The sequence below is a fragment of the Sinohyriopsis cumingii genome, chromosome 6 (assembly GCF_028554795.1).
Source record: "Sinohyriopsis cumingii isolate HCF-2022 chromosome 6, ASM2855479v2, whole genome shotgun sequence".
Classification (NCBI taxonomy): Eukaryota; Metazoa; Mollusca; class Bivalvia; order Unionida; family Unionidae; genus Sinohyriopsis; species Sinohyriopsis cumingii.
The window spans coordinates 55,997,747-56,017,664 of NC_142966.1; the positions used below are offsets into that span (position 1 = coordinate 55,997,747).

The 19,918-nt window shown below is 38.5% G+C and overlaps 1 protein-coding gene across 3 annotated transcripts in view; it reads left to right on the forward strand.

Annotated features, from left to right (window-relative positions):
- The first annotated feature begins 1,300 nt into the window (after positions 1-1,300).
- LOC149796978 (protein mono-ADP-ribosyltransferase PARP15-like) overlaps positions 1,301-19,918 on the forward strand; it is a 76,567-nt gene continuing 57,949 nt past the window's right edge. For 2 of the 3 annotated variants that reach the window (XM_089961664.1, XM_089961666.1), the window contains exon 1: positions 15,333-15,395. The gene's annotated coding sequence lies outside the window, so the exon portion shown is untranslated. Of the gene's footprint in view, positions 1,423-15,332; positions 15,396-19,918 lie in introns of those variants that run through there. The other variant, XM_089961665.1, reaches the window with a different exon arrangement.

The following is a 19,918-nucleotide window of genomic DNA, read 5'->3' on the forward strand; positions in this document are numbered from 1 at the left end:
CTCCTCATCATCATCACAGCCGTAGGAAGTGTGAGCATAATTGTCTATATTAAATTATATTTGTTATATTAATAGCGAGGCCTCTCAAGTAGAAAAGTTGACATTATGTAATGACTTCTTATAATTAAAGATTATTCATCAGTATCAAAATGTTGTTTAGTATTATTAAAATAATCAAGAATTATCAAAAAGGCGCCGCCCAACTGCAACTTCCAAAAGTTACCTGTTAGTGCATGTTTTTTTATTTTCTGTTATTACTGTTGTTAATTCATGCGTGGATGTGGATGCTCTACATCGAACTCAAAATAGATCCATTTTATTTATTATATTTCTACAAAATGGATGTCATTGATTTCTGAGAGACACGAAAACAAGATGAAGCACCGTCCGTAGATGAATTAGATGGATTTATTAATAATCATGTAGTATACGACGACGTAATGCTGGACAAACAAACAAATCTAGCTCGGATATTTTCTTGAGGTAGGCATAAAAATACTGATGTGATTTATGTTACTCAGCGATATACACAAATTCTTAAAGTGATCAGAGATAATTGTAATATTTTAGTTGTATTTAATGGTGTTGATAAGTATACCTTGAGAACCATTCATCAGACTTGGTGTAGCGGGAATATTGACATGGTTAAATTTAAAAATTTATTTTCAAAAGCACAATCTACTCGACACGGGTTCATAACAATAAATTTACACGATCTCAGAACAAGATATCGTGTAGGTCTTGAAAAAATATTTGGCTGATATAATAATGATTTAATTATAGCAGCAGAGAGGGTGAGACCTCAGTGAAATTTCTGGTGGGTAAATAAAACGCGCATACAATAGAAAACACTAACGATAAAAATAAACTAACCCTATTAGAGAAACTCTCGGTAGTTAGATGCTTCGGTTTTGCCTAATTATGCTTATATTTTTCGTCTTCGTAGGAATCTTTATTTTTTAAAAATGACGTTTCGGCAAAAGGTCTGTTCAACCTCTATAGCGCGGATTATATCTAAAAACCGAGAGCTTCTCAAATTGGTTTAGCGTTTTTTACCTTATTTTTAGTTTTCAAAATAACTATTTAGCCAAATGTCTGTTCACCCTCGATTTAAAAAATCATCAGACTTTTACTTTCTATTATATATAGCACGATATTTTATTTACCACAAAAAGCTTAGCGCACGATAAAAAATTGCCAATAAGAGTTCGACCTCTTAAATGTGACAGATGACCTTCACATGTACATCTCTTAAAAACATTGATCAGGAAGGAGTTCAACCAGGAAGTCGATATTCCTTCTGGCTTGTTGTAAAGGTGATCTATATTATCGAGGAATTTTTAAGAAATATATTGTGCCTTATGAACCAACGAAGCAAGCGGTGACCGAGTCAGAGTTTATCCATTGTGAATCATTTACAAGGTGAGTTACTCAAGTTTATGGGACAGCATTTCAGAAAAGTAATCTATAGTCAGTTTCAAACAACACTACCAACAAGTCGGCATATGTATTATTCGCCTACGTTGACAATGGTAGTGGATTTCTGCCAACCATTTGCCACTTATCCACTTAAATAAGCCAAGATATTCCTTCGAATAGGTTGCCATAATTATCAATAACTTGTCTTAAGGTGAGAAATCTGTCAAATGTCTGAAATCAAGTCGACATATCCATGTGTTTATGTCGATTTAATAATGTTTGACCAAATGCTGTGTTAATTCCCACTAATGCCACATGTAGTGGCATATTTATGCTAGTTATCCACTTAAATAAGCCACATTAATCATTCAAATGTGTCGACATAACAACAGGTAAGTCATTTTTAAACGCAAAAGAAGTCGACTAATCTAAAAATTGAGACGAAATAACGTCATGTCTATGTCGAGTTAACAACAGGATTAAGTTGACGAAAGATCGTGTTAATGCCAACATATGTCATCCGTCTTATACAATTGGATTTCCCAAATAAGTCTAAATAAATTTGAAAATACGGCGACCTAATTAAAGTGCTAATATTAAACTGCAATAGTTATTAATTGATCATGCATCAGGATGACTCAGTCTCTTACCACATTCTCAAGTGTTGCAGATAAATGCTTCAGTCCATTAGTTGTATTTTTCCAGTCTTAGTTTCACGCTTTGATGGATCGTTTTAAACCTTTTATTTTGTTGCAAGTGATTTATGATGATAACTCGTCAAAGGTGTCGCGCAGTATATTTTTTTTGTCCCAACTACATTTTGCGACATGAGTATCACTAATCCGGTACTGGTCATTGGCCAAGTCATCCAGACTTGCACGGGAAGGTAGACACTCCCACCCTCCACGAGTCTTTCAGATATGGATAAATAATGTGATGTTAACACGGCATCACTGGGTGGAAGAACTTCCGAGACGAGGTCAGCGGCCAAGCGGAAGGCTCCCAAAGAGCTCAACGGCTACGTTTTCGTGACCAAAGCGAGCCATCAAGTTGGAGGAAATCGGCTGTAGTCAGGCCTGGAGAAGGTTGGGCTCCGCCATGTCGCAGCTGCTCTAGACTCACCACACACAAAATGACAACCATTACTCGTCCCATACCGGCTCTGTGGTCTCCCGGTTCATTAAGGGCCGCACCTTCCATCGTGAACTAGGGCGGAGGTGGAAAGTGTATGACTGGTGCTCAGAGCAGCAATATTCTTGTCAGGATCAACATCATCATTGGCACCTGGAATGTGAGAACACTGAAAGCAACAGGAAAGCGTGAGGAGCTTACATATGAAATGAACATCCCAGGACTATGTGAAATACAATGAAAGAACATTGGAGAAACAACTACTTTGGAAGGTCACAAGCTATACTTCAGTAGCAGAGAAGACAAACATGAACAGGGAGTTGGGCTCCTATAGGAACTGCGTGAGTAATGTCATGAAATGTCGGCCAGTCTCCAGTCGGCTCTTCACCATCCGCCTCACAGCAACTTCAATCTATGATGACGCGGATGTGGAAGACTTCTACGACCAGCTACAAAAAGTTGTGGATAAAACACCGAAGAAAGACATTTTGGCTGTCCAAGGCGAATGGAATGCTTAGATAGGCGAGGACTCTTGCATGAACTGGAAAGGATCATGTGGGCGCTGATGCAAGGCACAGATGAACGAGAGAGGACTGGGGCTCATGGAAGTTGCTAGTTACAACGACCTTATGCTGGCAGACACCATCGGCCAACACCAGTTATCCAGAAGATGGACATGGCACAGCCCAAGCGGAGACCATCACAGTCAGATCGAATGCATCATGGTGAAAAGGCGCCTACAGTCAAGTGTAAACATCGTCAAAACTAGAAGCTTACCCGGAGCGGATATAAGACGTGACTATGATCTCGTGGTGATAACATTCAGGCTACATCTAAAGAAGGTCAAGAAAGAAATCCACACAAGAATAAAATTTGATCTTGAGAAACTGAAGAATACCGAAGTACCAAAAGCCTTCCGGGCGATGATTAGTGGGAAATTTGTACCGCTCACCACCCTCGATGCTGACAATACCGACATGGATACGTTGATCACCAACCGAAACAGCCAGCGAGATCCTTGGTAGAAATTATCCAGTCAAGAAGCCCTTGGTCATAGCTGTGGTCTTGAATCTGTGTGACAAGTGGAGGGAACTGAAGAAGAAGACAAAACGATAAGAAGGGCAGGTCAGCACAAGGCAGTCAACCGGGAAGTCAAGGAAAGCATGAAAAAAGCAAAAGAGAACTGGATAGAAGTACAGTCCAAGGACATTGAGGGAAATTTGAAAAGGAACAACAGCAGAAAGCATACCAACTGTTTCATGTTCTAACAGGCACAAAACAACGGCGGGTTAACTCCTTACAGGACAAAGCCGGGAACGTGGTCACAGACGAAAAGTATATTCTGGAAAGATGGACAGAGTACTGCGCAGAACATTACAAATACCAATCCACAATAGATCCAGAGGTACTGAACGTCCCTCCAGCAACTAACAACGACAACCGCCCTATCATACGTGTAGAAGTAGAAGCCGCAGTGGGATCGTTGAAAAAGAGTAAGTCAGCAGGAGTGGACAACATCCCAGTAAAACTGATCCAAGATGTGGTAGAAGCAATGACTGCCGCCCTCACAAACATCTGCAACAAGATCTGGTAAACAGGAGTATGGCCATCGCCGTGGACCCAATCACTGACCATCACCCTCCGCAAGAAAGGCAACTTGTAACAGTGTCAAAACCACCGTACAATCAGTATTATAAGCCATCCAAGCAAAGTCTTGCTAAGCATACTGCTGAACATACTAAAGCCACAGGCTGAAAAGACCATTGCCGAGGAGCAGGCAGGGTTCAGAGCATGGCGCAGCACAACTAAGCAGATCTTTAACCTCAGGATATTGTGTGAGAAGTACCTCCAACACCAGCAAGATCTGTACCACGTCGTCGTGGATTTCAAGAAGGCATTTTACAGGGTAGGGCATGCAGCCTTGTGGGTGACCTTGATACTGTACAACATCAATGCCAGCCTCATCACAGTAATAGAGCACCTCTATGACAAGGCCACCAGTGCAGTATAATTCAACGGCAGAATATGGGACTGGTTCAGAACGACAGTCGGAGTCAGACATGGCTGTCTGCCCTCCCCCACACTATTCAACATCTTTTTGGAGAGAATCATGGCAGACGCGCTTGAAAAGCATAATGGGACAATCAGCATCAGAGGCAGAACCATTACCAATTTACGTTTTGCCGACATTGATGGACTAGAAGGAAATGAGCAAGAATAAGCTAGCTTAGTAGGGAGATTCGACAAAACCTATGCAGCCTATGGTATGGATATCAGTGCAGAGAAGACCAAAACGATGACCAACAACACCAACGGCATCAGCACTGACACCAGGGTCCAAAGTACGATGCTAGAAACAGTCCACAACTTTAAGTATTTGGGGGCAACTGTAACAGATGAAGGATCGAAGCATGAAGTACTCTCCAGGATTGCACAGACAACAGCAGCACTTGCAAAGCTGAAACCCATCTGGAAGGACAAGAACATCGCACTCAGTTCAAAGGTCAGACTGATACACTCACTCGTGATCTCCATATTTCTCTACGCCTGCTAAGCATGGACGATAACAGCTGACTTAGAAAAAAGGATACAGGCAACAGAGATGAGATGTTTCCGAAAGATCATCAGCGTCACATACAAAGACCATGCCAACAATGAAGAAATACGGCAAAGGATAAAACAAGCCACCGGGCCTCAAGATGAATTCCTGGTCACAGTGAACGTCAACTGCAGTGGTATGGTAATGTCTCAAGATCATCAGTACTTGCCAAGAAAATCCTGCAAGACACTGTACAAGCAAGAAAAAAGAGAAGTAGGCAAAGAAAGAGGTGGAAAGATAACATTCAAGAGTGGACAGGCTTGACATTGAGCGACACATTGAGAAAGATGTAAAATCGAGATGAATGGAGGAAGCTGGTTGTTCAGTCTTGTGTTGTGCCCCAACGGTTTACCAGACAAAGGAGCTGATGATGATGATGATGAATCCGGTAGTGGCTTCCGCAGCGCAATCAATGTCAACGTTATGTAGCATATGTTGTGCTAAACTGTTGTCACTGTAGGTACAGCCCACAATCGCAATCAAAAAGGCCTTGTAAAGCTGCAGATGCAGGACCCCTGCCCTTATTTCTCCCTGTCAAGCTATAATCGAGGTTGTCGGCAAACTCACAAAGACGGGGCCAATTACACTAAGGCGGACAAGGTTTCTTTCGTTAATAACTGTGTGATGCCGCTACTCGACAGTTACCGATATCCCATCGATAACACATAAGTTGAGTCCTGCATAGTTAACATCGAAGTTGTCACGACTATCCTCAGCCTTACCGGTCCAATGATGATACCTACAATAGACATTACATACACAGACGAGAGTCAATTCGATCTTGAAAGAGGTCAGAAACGATGCGGTAGATGACCAAGTAGTAGAATGACAAGCTTATTAGTTTCCTATGTTTTATTACATGTTATTTGCCTATGCTGTATAGAATAACTACTGTAATAGATACATTAGTTGCAAGTATAAAACATATATCAATTATACACCATATACAACATAATGTACAGATTTACTTTCTCTCTGTTTAAATGCTATTAAATTCGTACATAATAAATACAGACATAATCCTACTGAAACCTCTTTCAAGACTACAAATCATTGTACACTATTAAATGTAAGATACTGACCCATCTGAAATGCTTCCTAAGTATTATTACATAGGACAATGTTTTTAAAATATTGACGTATCTTGCAGTTACAAAAAAATGTTAGATCCTGCCACCATATTTGACATCTTAGATACAATGTACGCTGACAGGTAGTCATCTTTCTTACACATCGTAGCTGAGAATAATACGTAGTTTTCTCTGTTTAACTGGACATCCTCACAGCCCCAACAAAAAGAATGAGAGAGAAACAACTGAAATGTTCCCTAGAGAAAGCTTTCATCACAGTCAGATGGGTAAAATTATGCAATGTTAATACTTAAAATGCAGTATCATCCGGGCGCTTAGTCCCCCTGGACCCTTACCAAGGGGTTATATACTCATATACCTAGCATATATTTTAAACACCTCCCCCACAAACCATATTCATGAATCCGGCCCTGGATCAAACGCCGTGTTTGTCTATTGGCTATATCTTCATATGTTATGGTTACCCACCCCTCGCCCTATAATCCTTTCTGATGACAGATCACCTCACATATTAACTCGATGGCCCGTTTAACATAGCATTTCCCATACTTACCTTGACTAGCGCGTACTGACGTCAACTTGAACACTGTTACCAAGTCAACGTCCAAATGTGGCCAGCCACTTGTAACACTGCTACGTTTTGAGGATATAAATATATACTCAGGTTTTTCCATATGATTTCCTCACAAGTTGAGGCTATCTATATATACCAAGGCTTTTTCAAAGGAATTTCCCACAAGTTGAGGCTATAAATATATACCAGTTTTTTTTCCCCATAGGATTTTCCCACAAGAGAAAGAACCACAAACGGCCCCTTTCTGGGTCACTCACTTGCCTTGAAAAGATATACTCTTTCACTATTGCTAAAAATTTGTCTTTGTGTTGTATTTGCTTGTTTGTATATGCTTTATTTGTCCCCACAAACCCCGTTTTCTGTCCCTGTAAGCCTTTTGTTCCAATAAAACCCGTTCGTCACCATAAACCCTTGTGTCCCTATAAACATCTCACATTTTCCATACCTACCTAGAGTAGAGCTCATTGAGGTCAACTTGAACAATGTTGCTAAGTTCCCGCTCGATTGAGGTCAACCACTTATAACACTATTCCCATCCCCCACCCCCAGTATCCAGTAACATGACTTCGCCCATGTTAAATTTACATTGTCCCACAAGTGATGTTCCTATGTTAAATTCCCATTGTCCCTTTAGGGGTTCTGGGGCACTGGTCCACTGAAAATCCCTTTGTCCTCTAATCATATTCCAGTTCAGTAGACTAGTAAAATGTAAAAAATTAGTGTTAAGTTTGGGTCTGTGAGGCTGCATATATATATATATATATATATATATATATATATATATATATATACACACACACACACACAACACATAATAATGCACATCCACTGTAATCTGCCAATACTGAAGACAATCTTGTACAATAAAATGTGTTCGAGGTACATGCAATAATCCCTATTTGCATATACACTTTGATCTAGTCAAATAGGCTGGTGGGTGACTGAAAGTACCAAAATGACGCCGAGTGCGGTTTCTCGCTTTCAGCCTCAACCCACGTTCGCATTGTAGTACTAAAATACCAACTCTAGTATTTTCGACAGGAAGGGAGATAAAACTTCTGAGGGTGCAAAGGACTGTAGTTTTTATGGGCAAATTTAATGTCGCATCACTTCCTTATATAAAAGAAAAAAAATCATAAGAAATAAAATACACAAATGAGGTCAAAAAGGTCCAAGAGAATAATAGTCACTTAACATGAGATATCAAGGGCGTTTTAGTGCCGAAGAAGTTTATTTACCCCAACCTCAAATTTATACCTGCATAATGCAGTACATTTTTCACGTTGGAAGGTCAGTTTTGATACCATGTGATGCCCGCAGTGTAAGCATAAGATAATTCTGATTTTTTCAAATATATAAACAGCTTGGTGGAAATTCAAAATAGTTGCAAACGAGTCCGTTTTTGAGATAATTAAATTGCTTTGAACCCACATGCCCAGGGCAGGCGCCAGACCCGGCCAGACTATCTGGCGCCCTAGGCAAGGTTTGATTATGGCGCCCCCTCCCCCAAGGTAAATATCAATTTCAAAATTTATAAACAATAAAAAAATTTAAAAAATGCGCCCCCTGAAATCAGAGCCCTAGGCGGCTGCCTACTTTGCCTATATGGTAGCCCCGGTGTAGTGTTAAATTTTGACCCTCGTTGAATTCTGACCCTCAGGGTCTGCTTTTAACGTTGAAAGTTGACCCAAGGTCAGTTCTTAACGTTGAATTTTGATTTTCACAGTCGTTGAAAACTGATCGCAGCGTTGAATTTTGATCAGATTTCCTGGTCATTTTTTAACGGATATTGTTTTAAGTTATGCATACATGGGTTTATGAATCGTGAATAAGGAAATGCTTAGTATGTATAAAATCAACAAAAGCAATGTAATGCAGTACATGTAGTAATGAAATTATGAATATAGTTATCTTCCATATCTGAAATGGATATAATGTAATTTTGTTTGTACTTCGCCTGCTGCATTCCACCAAACAATCAATGACCCTCTTCGAGCCTTAACCAAAAAAATCAACCATGGGAATGGAGTGAAAAACAATAAAGCGTTTGAAAAACTCAAACAGAATTTAATAAAATAACGCAATAATAGCGTAATTCGATCCTAATAAGGAAACGCAATTACTTGTACATGCAATTCCTGTCGGTCTAGGCACATTATTAACTAATAATGGAAAGATTATTGCCTACGCCTGTAGAGCACTTTCAGATGTAGACCAACATTTAAAGAAAGACATCAGAGTAGTATAGTGGGACGATAGGGCGATACTGGGAATTAGTATTACAAACCACCCTGGGATGATATGGCGACAAGATTTATAGCGACAATGGGAATTAGCATTACAAACCACCCTGGGACGATATGGCGACAAGAGTTATAGCGACAATGGGAATTACCATTACAAGGTCCAGTGGGACGATATAGCGACAAGTACTTTGAAGTACAACCTGGGCCCGTATAGCGTCAAGGGAAAATTAACATAGGAATATATCATGGGCCTGCCTAGCGTCAAGGGGAAATAAACATGGGAATATATCGTGGATTATAAACACTGATACCACAATTAAAAAATAATTTTTTTGGAGGGTTAGGCATGAAAGTCATTTGGTTCTTCTGCTTTTTCTTCTTCTACTTTCTCCATTTCTTTATCCATCTCCTAAATTTTCCCAATATTCCTTTCTTTTTGTGTTCCGACTCAGGAATCCAGTCTGGATGACCTATCGCTCTACATTTCTCCTGGACATTCATCCAGTTTTTGTTCATTCTCTCAAATGCTTCTTTTTTCCTTCTATTATCTTGTTCTTTCCTATCTTTTGCCCATGTGTCTTTAACGTTCTTGACTTCTTCTTCCAAGACCCTTTTCATAATTTCTTCTGCTTTATGGACTTGGTCCCGTCCCCTTTTAACAAAAGCCCACTCTGTCAAATTGAAGATATCATAAAAAAAACACCTGACTTTGATAACAATTTCAAGAGACTGCTTCAATGTTCCGACTCTTACATATTCAGGCGAGATGAAACCTCTCAGCTTCTTTACCTCTTCTTCTATCATCCCTTCAGTGTTCTCCCTGGCTATTTTCAGATTGTTTGCAAAGTCCAAACCGCCTGGGAACTTCCATTCTCTTTCAAGTCTTTCCACTACATACCCCGGATCTATCATCCAATACCAACTCTCCTTCAACTGGTTAAACAAGTCAGATACTGCTACCATCTTCTTTTCGCTTATTCCGTAGAATGGCGCGAACGACGGGCCCTTTTTACATTTATATCTAAAGCTCGGACGTGAAGGAAAACATCCCCTACTTTTGTCTTCTCATGTTATCTACTATTCACACAAAGGTAATGAGACAAAAAACTAACCACATTATATACTATCCACACACACAGAGATGCTAAATCAAACCCCAAAATCTACCATCCACACACGCCAAGAAGCAGAAACAAACCCACCATTTACTATCCATACACGCAGAGATGCCAAATCAAACCCCAAAATTTACCATCCACACACGAGAGAAGCTAACAACATAACCACAATCTACTATCTACACACGCTGAGAAGCAGAAACATAACCATAATATACTGTCCACACACGCTGAGAAGCCAAATCAAACCCAAAATTTACCATTCACACACGTCAAGAAGCAGAAACAAACACACCATTTACTATCCACACACACACAGATGCCAAATTAAACACAAAATCTACTATCCACACACGCGGAGAAGTCAAATCAAACCCAAACTATATTATCCACACACGGGGAGAAGCCAAATTAAACCCTAACTATGCTATTCACACGCACCGGGAAGCAAAAACAAAACCCAATTATACTATTAACACAGAAGGAAAGTTAAACAACCACACACTCTACTATCCACACAAACCTACTCGAGCGCTTACAAACCCCAATAATCTACTATCCACACACGGAGAAGCAGAAACATGACCATAATATACTATCCACACACGCTGAGAAGCCAAAACATAACCACAATCTACTATCCACACACGCCGAAAAGCCAAAACATAACCACAATCTACTATCCACACACGAGAAGAAGGCAAATCAAACCCAAAATGTACCATTCACACACGTCAAGAAGCAGAAACAAACCCACAATTTACTATCCACACACGCAGAGATGTCAAATCAAACCATACAATCTACCATCCACACACGCCAAGAAGCAGAAACAAACCCACCATTTACTACCCACACACGCAGAGATGCCAAATCAAACCCCAAAATCTACCATCCACACACGGGAGAAGCTACAAACATAACCACAATCTACTATCCACACACGGAAAAGCAGAAACATAACCATAATATACTATCCATACACGTGAAGGTTTAAAAAACTATACTCTCTACTATCTACACAAACGTACTTCAGCGCTTACAAAACCCAATAATCTATCATCCACACAAACGTACGTGAGCGCTTACAAACACATAAACACACACACAGACACACACACACACAATTACATCAGGAAAGGAGGGAGTGTTTATATAAACTCTACTCCACATTCTCACATTGGCAAATTGAATAGTGTTTCTTTTCTAGAGTTTTTGGTTAGCCCTGAAAAGGGCTGTTTTTTGGAACTCCACATACACCTGTTAGTGATGGCACCTTCCTGGTCTTGCTCCACAAACACATCTTCTGCTCCAGTAATTATCCCAGTTGACTGTAGTAAATGGGAGTGCAGAGGCTTGATGATTAGCCTCAGCACCCCAATCTTCTGTCTCTGGGATAATATAAACTTCCCTCTCTCTTCTTCTATGTCGCAGTCTAGGATGTTGTGGCCTCCTTATTTCTTCTTCCCAGCTTTCAGTTGGGCGAACCACATGTAACTGTACTACTGGTGGAAGAGTCTGTGGCTGTGGTTGAGATTATGCTCAGAGAGCCGATTCCAGTCTTGTCGGTTCATGCTAAATGTGATATTTTGTGATCAAAGGTCCATTAGACTATATATTTGGTTTCCGCTCCATATCACCCTTACATGTTGAGGGATTTTGAACAAATAATACATAATACTAGTTTAAATGTAGCAAAAACTTAAGAGATTTTGCTTGCTTTTTGGAAACTTGATTGCTCCCAACTATTCAATTGTATTCGTCAGAATTTAAAAGATTAATGGAATGTTCGCTACCCAAGCACAATATAATTTAATTCCAAGTGAAGGAAGCCATTTTTGAAAATCTTTTAATACAGGTAAATCGTACTAAATTAGCGAAATTTTACGGCCGCGGGTTTTACGTTTTTCTTGCAATAAAATTAAGAAATGTATTTTTAAAATTTATATATATATATATATATATATATATATATATATATATATATATATATATATATATATATATTGTTTACATTTGGTCTAAACGTAAACATTGTCAATTGATCTCTGCTTCTCTGTATTGTCGGCCGATAGTTACATGATAACCGTTATAAACATTGGTGTATTTATAGGGAGATAAGTTATACCCATGTATATTGATAACAGTTGAAATGATTCGCATTAAAATGCATGCCATTGTAAGCTTTTTAAAATCTTGTCAATCAAGAAAGGGTCATTGGTTCTATTCCCAATCGATATGATTTTTAAAACAAATAATATATAATGCATAATACATGCCGATGCATATCTGAGATTTTTATTTGATGTAATATCATGACAAAACAGTTAGCATTATCGATTTTAAGAGTACCGGTGTGCAATTTTAAGATCGTATCAAAATGTCTTAAATGCACGTATATATAAACCGCAAGCGAAGGCGCGGTCACTTCAGAAACATACGCGGCATATTAGGTCTAACAAGAGTTACATCGCCACGCCTTTTTTGTCGTATCGCTTGAATATTATTTTGTAATTTAAAATGCCGAATGTTTATGAAAATAAAATAATATGCATTTCCCAAAAATAATTTCAAAAATACATTATAAACTAGAAAACGTTAGAACAAATTGCATATCAATACTTCAAAATTCAATTTGAAATAAATTAATAAAAGAGTGCCCTCACTGGGATTCGAACGCTTGTACACATACTAAACACACACACACACACACACACACACACACACACACATATATATATATATATATATATATATATATATATATATATATATATATATATATATATATATATATATGGTTTTCTTAAATTCTTAAATAATACGCTGAACCGCCTAGACAATTGATCCATCACAAACTTTAAACTGAACGTTAATTCTTATATATATATATATATATATATATATATATATATATATATATAGTAGTAAATTTAGAGTATGTGCACGTGGTTGTAGTGCCCCGTTTTAAGCAATTCTTAGATTTGTGTGATTACTTGTTTGATTATTGGAATTCGGCGCCATGGAAATATTCCTGGCCCGAACTAATGAGCTAATTAATAGGAGCAAACGTCACGGAGTGAAGTGTTAGTGTGTTTCCATGATATCCTGGTTCACTAGTAGTGAATTCCGACCAAAACCGAATGAATGTCCCTGTCGTAAAATAGTACATATTAAAATCTAGTGGTATACATTGGTAGCGTGACTGCAAGGACAGCACTTACGGTATTAAACCGGTAAATTACACAAGGGCATAAATAAAAAGGGGCTTGGCAGAGACCGTTTATGTCGCCATGCGGGCGAATATGGTGCAGTTATATCGGCGAAATGTGCCTGGAAAGCATACATTGACTGGCCTAAGGTGGCGGAGTTAAAATAGTTCCCATTGTTAGGGAGTACTCTTATATGTTTTAAGGCGTGAACGGTTGGTGGTACGGAAACATAATGAAGCCAAAACACGCAGATGTAGATAGTTGACAGTTTGGTTTATCTGTGGTCTTGCATTAATTAGAGGAAAATTTAGGTATAGAATGGACACGTCGGGCTTTCTGATTTACAACTGAGGTTGTATGGAAGTTTTTGGAAAGTCGGGGAAACTTATGACTTCTAGCGAGAATCGCGCCAGGGTTTGACAACCGCTCGGTCAAGTAAATACCCGTGTGCGTGTAACAATATATATATAACCTGCATTTTCATTTAATAAAATCCTAATTTTACCCGATTTACCTACAGTAACAAATAGACAAAGTTGTTCATTAGTATGCATCTTTAAACCGACTGTAGAACGTTTATTCATTATTCACGGGTTCTTATTTACTGTTATAATTATCTCCAGGGACGTAGCTAGTATATGATTTATGATTAGGCATGTTGAACTGCAAAGCCTCGAACTGCTAGAGGAGTGGGGTGTGTGTGGGTACGGGGCAACATTGTTACAATCTAGAGTCTCTGAGATAGCATTTCATGCATCTTGTGGAGACTTTCTGAACCTTGGTACTGTTTTAATACTGTAAAAATAAAAAGAAAACTTCAAATTCTTATTAACAGACTCAATAAAATCGAGTTTGCTACTATCTTTTTCGTTTTTTTGCTTCTAATGGATCCTCTTTTCCGTATGTATTGTATTATATAAATATAGATTTCATATCGGTTTCGTGAGTGAAACTTAAACCATTGAAAAAATCGTCAAAATTCTATGTAGGCAACTGCCTTGTAGGCAGCTACGCTCCTGATCATCGCTAATATGATGTACAGTTGTTTACCTGCCCTGTTGAACCTTGCGACTTTACCGAAGTGAAACATAGTCATTCATTTATCAGTTTGTCTAATTTGTCCAAAGCAAAGTTCAGCTTTTTGAAAATGTTCTGCATTTTGGGACATTTAAAAAAAAAGTATAACGGAGAGAATTACGATAGTGACAGATTAACAACATTCTATTGCACACAATTGTTTCCTTAAAAGAAAAAAAAATTAAGAAAGACACAGCTCAGTGAGTAATAAGTTGATTTCACTTTAGAAGTGGTTCAAAAATCAACGTTGAGTTTTGATAACAGAACATTTTACCCTAAGGTCATAATTTCACCTGAACAGGTCGTTATTTAACAGGACATTAAAAAAGGGTCAGTTTTTAACGTGAAATTTTGATCACGTTGAAAAATTACCGACCGGGTCAGAATTCAACGAGGGTTAAAATGTGATACTACAGCTGGGTCGTTATTTAACAGGACGTTTAAAAAAAGGGTCAGATTCTAACGTACAATTTTGATCATGGTCGTTGCAAAAAATGACCCGGCGGGTCAGAATTCAACGAGGGTCAAAATTTAACACTACACCGGCCCTGCACATGCCTACTGCTATGGGTGGCCAACTCTTTGATGTGTACATGCCTCACATAAGTTTCAAGGACAACAAAAGCCCGAAACACTTAATTCACAAATATATCCATACCTTCAGTTATTAAACAATAATATCTGAACAAGTTACAGTATAGCCTTAAGTTAAGAAATCTGACAGGGACAAATTTACGATACTGTCCTCTGCCAAATGAGCAGAACACAAATGTTGACACGGTAATTCATAGTCTGGTTCCCTGACCGTACAAAGAAGTCCGCTCTGTGTTAGGTGAAATTATACGAATCAGGGAACTAGACTATCATAGACAACAAAAAGCCCGCAAAAGCTGTTGAAGGTCTTGCTTATTAATAACGAGAAAGAGAAGTATGTATATTTTTTAAAATAATTTTTTATTTTACCAAAGACTTTGGTATAAATGAAATATATATTAATTAAAAGGTGGTATTCAGCAAAAGATACCATTTGAAGTCGACAACAGTTTAAAGTGTCTCTGAGTTCAGTGCCCTGTTAATTTCTACTTTCGTTTTGACAAAATTGCATGGATCAAGCGACGGACATTTAGATTTTAGGCTGTAGATATATCTGAAAAATAGATAGTTGTATTTGTTGTGTCGTTTTCTGAACGCAGAAGGTTAGCACTAGTTACACAATGTAAGACGTCTGCCCTGATATTTACGAGATGGTGGTCGCACCCCCACATCATAAATATCGGGGTGGGCGTCTAATATTGTAGGACTGGCATATTAATAGCTGCCGTGCTGAACCAGTTACCGTACAGCCGTTCCTCATGCTTAGTGATATCAGAGACTTATCAGATGTAATTCTAAGATAATTTGTAGAATTGATGTAAGTGCGTGCTGATACAAACAACCAAAAAAGGGAGACAATTACTGCTGCAATGGATTGGAAACATCGAGCGGTTGAAATGGGCTTTATTTATTTTTAAGATGAATAAAGCCTGCTTTAATTATTACAGATACAGTCTGTTCCGATCCGTTTCATTCTTTAACTATTATAGATACAGTCTGTTCCGATCTGTTTCATTCTTGAACTATTACAGATACAGTCTGTTCTGATCCATTTCATTCTTTAATTATTACAGAGACAGCCTGTTCCGATCCATTTCATTCTTTAATTGTTACAGATACAGTCTGTTCCGATCTGTTTCATTCTTTAACTATTACAGATACAGTCTGTTCCGATCCGTTTCATTCTTTAACTATTACAGATACAGTCTGTTCCGATCTGTTTCATTCTTTAACTATTACAGATACAGTCTGTTCCAATCATTTTCATTCTTTAGCTATTACAGATACAGTCTGTTCCGATCCGTTTCATTCTTTAACTATTACAGGTACAGTCTGTTCCGATCCATGTCATTCTTTAATTATTACAGATACTGTCTGTTCCGATCCATGTCATTCTTTAATTATTACAGATACAGTCTGTTCCGATCCATGTCATTCTTTAATTATTACAGATACAGTCTGTTCCGATCCATTTCATTCTTTAATTGTTACAGATACAGTTTGTTCTGATCTATTTCAGCAGTTACCTCCTTCACACACTATAAAAGTAGATACTGTTGTTTTTTTAAATTACTTTCATTATATTTTATTTGCTAATTGAAAAAAGATGCAGGTGCCTTTACAATCCTTAATTAGGCAGTAAATTTTGATAGCAAATCTTAAGAAATCTTTATTGCATACACATATACAATGCAAAGATAGATCAAAACCTATTTGTCATTGGTTCAGGTGAATGTGAAATGAATGCTTTAGCTTGTGCATATAACTAACTGATTTCACGGTCATTGAATTATAATGAATGGTTGCACAGTTCTTTTATTTTTTATGTAATGAGTGAAGTTTTAGTAATTAAAATTTTGCAGGTGGGGAATCCCCATCCTCCAATTTGACAGAAAGGGAAGAGTTCTCTGAAGTATAGGAGGGATTTAATGAAGAAATAATGACCTTTATTTCTTCATTAAATCCCTCCTAAAATTCAGAGAACTAATCTCTTTCTTCAAATTGGAGGATGGGATTCCCCACCTGCAAAATTTTAATTACTAAAACTTCACTCATTAAAATAAAATGCATAATTTGTACACATCTGGTTGTTTTTTCTGCACTGCTTGATACAAATAGAATGAATCCTGCAGTTGCAAATTCTTGAATACACTCTGCCCCAGTGGCGTCACTCAGGTTGGTGTCACCCAGTGCGGTAGCTCATGGTGTCACCCCCATGGTCCTCCTTCTGTAACAGACCATACAGAATCCTTAGTAATGTCATTTTGGTGTCACCCCCTCTGATGGTGTCACCCGGTGCAGTCCGCACCCCCGCATCCCCCTAGCGATGCCACTGCTATGCCTGCTAGTCATGTATTTAACTATGATCGGTTATCCGCTTATGAAATCCGACTAGACCGAGCAGTGTGTGCTCTGTAAAATTTGCAATTTTTCATTTTGGTGTCACCCCTCTGAGATGGTGTCACCCGGTGCGGCCCGCACCCCCCTAGTGACGCCACTGCTCTGCCCTCCATGCTATTTGCACTATAGACCTTAATCTTTTATTTATCTTATTGGCAGATATGGCTTTGCTTTAATGACCTGTTCACAAAATAGTGGTTGAGTAATGTTTCTATATTTGCAACACAATGGAGTCTAAGACAGAATGCAGTCAAGATTGTGCTCTGTAATTAACAAACTTAAAAATGTCCACATTTTCTCCCTTACTGATAAACAACTCAGAAAATTATCACAGGTAAAAGTTAAAAGTATGCAGTTGTTATTATCATTGCATGAAACTTAAAGTCAAATGAGGACACTGAAGAAACTTGTTGTAAAGGCAGATATTTGTCATGTTATTTCTTAAATATCTGAGATGGCAAAGTGAATCCCGTAAACAGTCTAAAGATTTGGCAGAGAATTTGATTCCAATTTTTCCTATTCTCTACTTCCATCTTTTCTTCCCACCGTCAGTCTTTTAAATGTACACAATGCTGCATATAACAGGCTCTTATAGATAATCACCTAAGAGGAAGCTGGCAGTACGTTAAGTATATGGTAAATGGAAGCATGCATAGATAAAGAAAAATCATTTAACACACCTTGTATAAGCCATTGGTCATATATGTGAAGGAGGTTGTTTGCGATACATTTAAATACTTAACAAATACTTTAAATCAAGATACCAGAGATGCATATCAGAGAAATAATTTGGTATTCATACAAAAGTCACATTAACTGTTGGGTACAGAAAGAAAAAAAAATGGATTGTTCCTCTTGCTTAAAATTTAATTGCAATTATTTATCCAGCCGCAATTGCATGACTAACCTATTTTTTGTGCCAAAATCTCACTGTCCATTGTGTGAATACATCATCCTTCAGAATGACTTTTTGCACACCCCTCTGTATTTCTTATGGATATTGCAGAAAGCAGAAATTACATGTCATCTTTTTTCATGGATGCCATAATGTGTAGACATCCGCCAAAACTATCGCCAGTGAAATTATGCCTGTAGCAACTTACCATAAATAAGCAGTCTACTGCAGTTTTTAGTTAGTCTCTGTTCTGTATTGTAAGAAACTATCATATCGTGTCCCCTTGAGAATTTAGCTCATTAAAGGGCTTACGATGCTACCTCATGTTCCATCTTTTAGTTCAACACATGTTCCTTACATACATAAAAGACTGTGGTACAGGTAAGTCCTTGTGTTCTGAGGAAAATAATAATAGGCCCTGCCTAACTCTGAGGACATCATTTGCTCAGTCTTCAATTTCATGCTGTACACTTTTTGTTGGCCCATGCTATGCATTGACATTGCATGTGTATTTGAATGTTGCTTTAATAAACAAAATGAACAGTTGAATTATCTTATTTTTCAATTGGAAAAACTACAGGTAATTTTCATGATGTCTACTCTATTGTTTACTTCATGCATAGTGTTCTTAATGCATACACAGGTGTGTATGCGGTATGACACTACTTACAACCTGGTGAGTTTTGCAGCAACATGACAGCGTCTCATGTGCATACATAGGGGTACACATGGTATGACACTGCATATAACCAGGTGAGTTTCAAGAAAACAACAAGTGATTTAGATGACATTAATTATTTATTTATTTCAGGATAATGTCAGAACAGTCTTTGGGGCATGTGGCCACAAAAAGGGCCCTAGGGATACTCACACAGACTGCCTTTAAAGTGCTTAAAGTGTATATGGAATTATCATTGCCCCTTTTGCAAATTATTGTCTTATATCAGGACTGGAGGAACAGTCCATCCCCTTCAGAATTTTCCAGAATATCTTCTGGGTCTCATTTGGTTGGACAAATATCTTTGGTAGCAGTGAAGCCCTCCAGAACTAGGGTCTAGACATCAATTGACTTCCCCATGTAGGGAGACAGTTAACACTTCTCACATCTCTAACTTGTGCACACCTCAGATAGTACGTTGCTCCCACCCATTGAGCAGGTAGAGTACTGCGACAGTGGGTTGTGCCCTCCCATTAGGAAGATAAGGCACCACAATAGTGGGTTGCGCCCTCCCATTAGGAAGATAGGGCACCACAATAGTGGGTTGTGCCCTCCGTTAAGTAGGCAGAGCACCATGATGAACAACCTCACTGTGTGGGGACAGGGCAAGGACAGAGCTTTCCCCTTTCCCCACCTTTACCATTCCACCCATCTCTCCAAGATTGGTTTTTCACAACCATTTGCTTTGGTGACTGAATCGAGACAGCTTCCTGGTGGGGGTTCAAATGCATGCACCCGATCCCCACTTCTATCTGTTCGCTGATGTGTCAGAATGCAGTTGCGGTGCTCAATTAGAGCCAGAGGGCATAATTCTCCATGGTTCTTAGAAAGCAGTGGGCTCAGG